Source organism: Rhincodon typus, chromosome 23 (genome assembly GCF_021869965.1).
Source record: "Rhincodon typus isolate 14 chromosome 23, sRhiTyp1.1, whole genome shotgun sequence".
NCBI classification, from domain to species: domain Eukaryota; kingdom Metazoa; phylum Chordata; class Chondrichthyes; order Orectolobiformes; family Rhincodontidae; genus Rhincodon; species Rhincodon typus.
This window is the reverse complement of record NC_063354.1, coordinates 1,105,953-1,112,764: the sequence shown is the minus strand read 5'-3', so window position 1 is coordinate 1,112,764 and position 6,812 is coordinate 1,105,953.

The following is a 6,812-nucleotide window of genomic DNA, read 5'->3' as shown; positions in this document are numbered from 1 at the left end:
GCAGTCCCATAACATAGGAGAGAATTGTTGAGATGTTATTCAGGGGTATGGACAGGAAGCAATTTCTCAATGAAACAGACTTCTTACAGAATAAGTTATTGTCTTGCACTGAGTATCAAAAGCATTACAGTTTATACACCAGGCAACAGTGGGAAAAAACAGTATGCCTTCTTTGAAAATTTTTTTTTGGAATAAGTTTGCAAAGTACCTTAACACTCAAGAATAGGTTTCTACAGGTAATGGAATTGGAAAGATTAATTTGTTAACAGATGACCTGCTAAACTGGAATTCATCAAAGCAAATCACCACCTAAATTCAGAAGATTTAGAATCAATAATTTAATGTCATTCATAATTTGTTGTCTGCTTTGTCTGTAACATACACAGAAAGATAGCAGAATGATTCATTTACTGAGTTGAAGTGAAGATTATCTTCAAAAGTTCAACTTAGATACAATATTGATTTGTGTTGTTCATTCAGCTTCACCTTACTATTTAAATTACATAAAATATTTCTCTTTTCTCAATATTGATCTCCATACATTCTTTATCACTTGTGTAGGCCAACTTCCGCTGAGATGCAGGGTGTTTCATGCTGCCTGATCTTGAAAAGAACATAAAAAATGGGAGCATGTAAAGACCATTCTTTTCTATTTTGGTTTATTCTTTATTGTGAACAGAAATGTGAAAGGGAATGTTTAGAAGCCAACAATGGTTGAAGGATAGCTGCAATTTTTAAAAGCAAGTTACCTGACAGACATTGTAAGTGCTGTTTACATAGCTGTTTGTTCAAACAGTGAAGAAGTCTAGTTACAAACGAGCTGGAGCCAAGGGATGTGTATGAATGGAGCTTTGGCTGGCAGGAAGTAGCCAAATGGTCTGTGATAACTTATTGATTACAAAGGCCTCCTGCCTGCCAACTATGTGATTGGTGCCCAAGTAGCTGAACAGCTTGTGGATACAAATGTTTGAGGGAGAAGCCATTGGATCTTTGAAAAGAAAGGAGCTGTCCCTTGTCTTGCAACAAAAACCACCTCAAGCCTGAAGAAAGCCAATTTATTTTTTACCTCATCCTTACTATTACCTGTGTTTCTTAACCATTAAGCCAATGGAAACAAGTGGAAGTACCTGGGGAAGGAAGATCAAGGAGCTGCATCCTGACAAGCCAAAATATCTTCTCAGCAAACCCTGGAGACAGGGATCATTGAATTGCCTTTTCAGTCTCTCCCTCTGTCCAAAACACCCATATTTTATATTCTGTGTCTGTCTGTATGTATGTGTGGGGATGTTTATAGGAGGGTTAGAGTTCTAAAGCTATAATTATATAGTAGAATCATATTTCAATTGTTTGAATTGTTTTTCTGTAGTTAGAATCTATATATTTGTAATAAGAGTTAATTCTTGTTAAGTGTGGAAACTTGGTCTGTGCTTTCCATCACATAGGTATAAAATTCCGGTAAATTGGGGAATTCTGCAGCAAGCACAGCATCTGTTGAACCCTCTCCATTATTCTATGTGATTATGTCGATTCTGGACTTCATCTCCATTTTACCACTGGCTCCCTATATCCTTCCATTTGTTGAGAGACCAAAAATGTCAAAATTGAATATATTCAGTGATGGCATAACAACCACCCTTTGGGGTAGAGCATTTCAAACATTTGTAATCTTGAGTGCAGAAATATTCATCGCAGTCTGAAATGATCACCATCTTATCCTGCACGTGGTGGCAGGAAAACAATAAGTCAGAATCCGCTTTCAGCCCCCTTCGTAATCTTCAACATTTCAATGAGAGTACCTCTCAATCTACTAAACTCCTGAGAATATTGATTTAATTTACTCAATCTCTTATCATAGGTCAACCCTGTTATTCCAAGAGCAATCTAGTGAGCCTTCAATGGACTGCTTCCATTACAATGTATTCTTTAAGTTTGGAGACCAGAATTGCACACAGTATTCAACATGTGCTTTTGCCAAAGCCCCGCAGAATCACAGAAGTGCTATAGTGCAGAAGGAAGCCATTTGGCCCATCATGTCTGCGTCAGTTATTAATTATCGGCCAATCTCCCATTTTCCCCCAACCCTTGCACATTTTTTCTCTCTAAGTAATTGGTCAAACCCCACTTGAATGCGTCTTTTAAATCTGCCTCCATCTTACTTCCATTCTATTTGCTGTGTGAGAAAAAGGTTTTCTCTCACCTGACATTTACATTTTTTACAAATCACTTAAAATCTGTGCTGTTTGGTTTTTGATCTGTTTACGAGTGGGAAACGTTTCTCCCTATCCACTCTATCCAGATCTCTTATGATTTTAAAAACCTCCGTCAGATCTCCTCTTTCTAAGGAGAAGAGTCCCAGCTTCTCTATTCCATGCTCATATCCGAAATTTCTCATCCCTATTCTTAGAAATCACTTCTGCGCTCTGTCCAGTGTGTTCACATCCTTCCTGTAATTTATTGCCCAGAACTGTACACAGTACTCCAGCTGAGATTTAACAAATGTCTTATACAAGCTTAACATTACCTCCTTGCTCTTCTACTCTATGCCCCTATTAACAAAGCCAAGGATACTGTACGCTTTATTAAAAATCTTAACTGTCCTGCCACTTTCAGTAATCTGTAAAAATATACACCCAGTTCCCTCTGCTCCTGCACCCTGTTTAGAAATGTATCCCCAGCCCTATTTTCTATTGTCTTTCAACATTCTTTTGACCAAGGTACATCATCTCACAATTCTCTGCATTGAACTCCATCCTCCATCTATCCACCTGATCCACTAACTTGTCTATGTTCTTTTGAAGTTCTACAGTGTTCTCATCACAGTTTACAATTCTTCCAAATTTCATGTACTCCACAAACTTTGAAGTTATGCCCTGAACCAAGATCTAGATCATCAATACGTCATAGGAAAAACAAGAGTCCCAATATTGACCACTGGGGAACTCCACTACAAACCTTCCTCTATTCTAAAAAATATTCATTGACTTTTACAATCTGTTTCCTATCACTCAGCCAATTTTGTATCCATATTGCTTGTGATCCTTTTATTCTATTACCTTTCCTCACAAGTCTGTTATGTAGCACTATACAGAACGGCTTCGGGAAGGCCATAAAATTGTAACAAAACTTCTCTAGTATTGTACCTCAATCCCTGCAATAAACGTCAATATACCATGTGATTTCCTAATTGTTTGCTACACCTACATGTCAATTGTCTGTTCCTTTTATGGTTACACAGAAATCTACCTGAACATATTTAACATGTGTGACCATTCTTCCCATGCACACTTAGACTAGGGTTTATGTCAAAACAAAAGTTCAACCCCAAAAGCAATTCATTGATGGATGAGAAAATTTGCCAATTTTATTTTCTCATCCCCTCTTGAAGATGTTCATTATTTACTGCAATAGATCTTCAAGGGGGTTGATCACAGTCCAGCTTTTGTCCAATAATCATGCTTGAGCTTTAACTATCTCTATACAACTCTGGAGTCAATACAGCCAAGCCTGGACTTGCTTTTACTAGGTCATTGCTCATGGATTGAGAGCACCAGCCATTCTCCTCTTACCTGAAATCTTGCTCTGTTTGAGATCACCAACCCAGCATAGACAAGAGATCAAACCTAGTCTGAGTCAGCCAACACTGGATACACTTACAGAGCCAAAAGATATATTTTTAACTGTGGATTCACATACTTGGCTGCTGTTTCTAAAAGAAAAGTCACAGACTTCCTGCTTCCTTCTTCCTGCTTTAAATGCTGCCACACACTTTCTGCACCTCATTCACTAACATAACTACATGTGTCTCTGTTTCCTAAACATTTGTTTTAACAGAAATAGTTATTTGCTTCCCCTAACTGATAGCAATATTCAAATTTATTTATTTACACAATCATAATTCACTTTCCTTTTGAGATATGTGAGGAAACTGCTAACTATCCACAATCCCTTTGGTTATGGATAGTTATCATGGTCTGATTCACTCCTTACCCAACATTGATGCACTTTACTTCAGAAAGTGCTTGAAAGCAAAAAGAAGTGAAGTGCCTTGTTGACTTTTCTCTTTCCTTCTCCAAAACCCCGAAGATCATCTACACTGAGATTGACTTAGAAATTAGTGATATCTCTGGAATTCACTTTAGATATGATTGTGTCTCATGTAATTTGTCACTTCACTCATAACCAACCAGTAATGTTCTTCCTTGCAGGAGGAGATTTAGAGATTGAAGTGGCTTCAAGATGACCAGTGATGAAAGTTCAGAAAAAAGTCAAACTGAGCAGCATATGCATGAATTTTAAAACTGAACCAGGTAGATTTGCATGACCCTAATTGATATTTGAACGCGTAGACTGGCACACTTCTAGAACCCAAAGGAATAAATGTGTCTTTTGGATTCGGATCCCTCCCATTTCACCTTGTAGGCCAAAAGCAAAGAACTATGCTGGAAACCTGAAATATAAACAGAAAATGCTGAAAGCACTCACCAAGCCTGGCAGCTATAAGACCATAAGATGTAGGAACAGAAGGAGACTATTCAGCCCATCAAGACTGTTCTGCCATTTAGTGAGATCATCACTAATCTGAGAGTCCTCAACTCCACTTTCACATCTTTTCCCCATAAACCTTGATTCCCTTCCTGATTAAAAATCTGTCTATCTCAGCTTTGATTATTTTTAAGTGAGCTGGCATTGATAAACCTCCATGGTGAAGAATTGCATAGATTCATGACTCTCTGAGAGGAGAAATTCCACTTCATCTCTGTTTTAAATGGGTGACCTCTTATTTTGAGATTATGCTGTCTGGTCCTAGATACTCTCACAAAGCTCAAGAATCTCTTTGCATCTATCCTGTCAAGCTCCTTAAGAATCCTTCATGTTTCAATAAGGTCACTGCTCGTTATTCTAACCCCCAATGAATACGAGCCTGACTGACTCAACCTCTCTTCATAGGACAGTCCCTCCATACCTGGAAACAACCTGGAGACCCTTCCCTTGACTGCCTCCTATGCCAGTATATCTTTTCTTAGATAAGGGGATCAAAACTGTTCACAATATTTTAGGTGTAGTCTGAGTAGTGCTCTGAATAGTTACAGCAAACCCTCCCTACTTTTATATTCCAATCCCTTTGAAATAAATGCCAACATTTCATTTGCCTTCCATATTACTCACTGAATGTGGGTGCTTACTTTTTTGTGATTCATGCATGAAAACCCCCACCATCCTCTGTACTGCAGCTTTCTGCAGTCTTTCCCCATTTAAATAATATCAGTGCTTCTAATCTTCATGCGAAAGTGCATAACTTAATATTTTCCAACATGATATTCCAGCCATCAAGCTTTTGACTATTTTCTTGACCTGTCTTTATCCCCATGTAGACTATGTTATCCTCTCTACTTGCCTTCCCAGCTATTTTTATGTCATCTGCAAACTTGATAACAATACATTGATATCTGTTGTTGATATATAGTAAATAATTGTTACCCCAGAACTGATTGCTGTGGAATTCCACTAGTTACAAGTTGCCATCCTTAAATTGTCCCCCTTTATCCCAACTCTCAGCCTTCTTAGCCAATCCTCTATCCATTCTCATATACTATCTCCAACACCATGGGCTTTAATTAAGTTTGATGTGGAGGTGCTGGTGTTGGACTGGGGTGGACAAATTCAGACGTCAGACGACAACAAATTATAGTCCAACAGGTCTATTTGAAATCACAAGCTTTGAGACTGCTGCTCCTTCATCAGGTGACTTTATTTCCCCAATGATATTTTAAATTAACTGGCCTATTGTTGTCTGTTTTTCTTCTCCCTCCCTTTTTGAACAAGGGTGTTAAATTGACAGTTTTCAAGTCCTCAGGGATTTTTTCCAGAATCTAAGAAGTTTTGAAACATTATTACCAGAATTCTGAGCAGTTACCTTCTTTAACTTTCTTTAACATCCTAGGATACAACTCATTAGGTCTAGGGGGCTTATCAACCTTTAGGGCTATTCATTTCCTTGTTCTTCAATGATAGTTGCTGCATTTAGTTCTTCTGCGATCCCACCCACTTTTGCCTTTCGTTATTGAGTGTTTGTGATTTCTAACATTAAGACTGATACAAGTTATTTATTCATTCCCTGTTAGGACCAAAATGTATTGTTCTCAAAAACTGTCCCAAATACAAACTATGAATTCTTCTGTGTGACAACCTCTGCTAATTTATTTATTTTAATCCACATGAAGATTAAAGTCACCCATGATTAATGTACTGCCTTTTTTTATATCCTGTCATTATTTTCTGATTTATTCTTTGTCCTACACAACAGCTACTGTTGGGGCTGTATGGGAGACATTGATGCATGGAATTTATTACACACAAGTTCCTACTATTCAGGAAAATTCTTTCTACAATTTGTAATGTTCTCAAAGTAAAATATTCAAACAAAAATTTTCCCTCATTTTCTTCTTCTCTGCCTTCCCTCTCTCCTATCTCTCTAATTCTTCACTTTCCTTCAAAAGTTATTTATCTCGATCAGTTTCATGTGTCAGATCTATGACTCCGATGCATTCTTGTTTGGAAGTTATAGCTAAAGTTTAGTTGTTTACAAACAGATATTGACCACTTCTGTTGTCCTCGTCCTCTTTGATGTTTTTTTTCTATTTATGTAATTGTTTATATATATTTATATGCATATACCAAAGTGTAAGAGATATTCATTTCTTATTAGGTTTTTTTATGTGGTCTACCATCAAAGCTATGTTTTGGCTATTTAATTTCCTCCCCAATCCCTTGATCTGTTTTAGTTGATGACTCATCAACTGGCTCCACTTTCA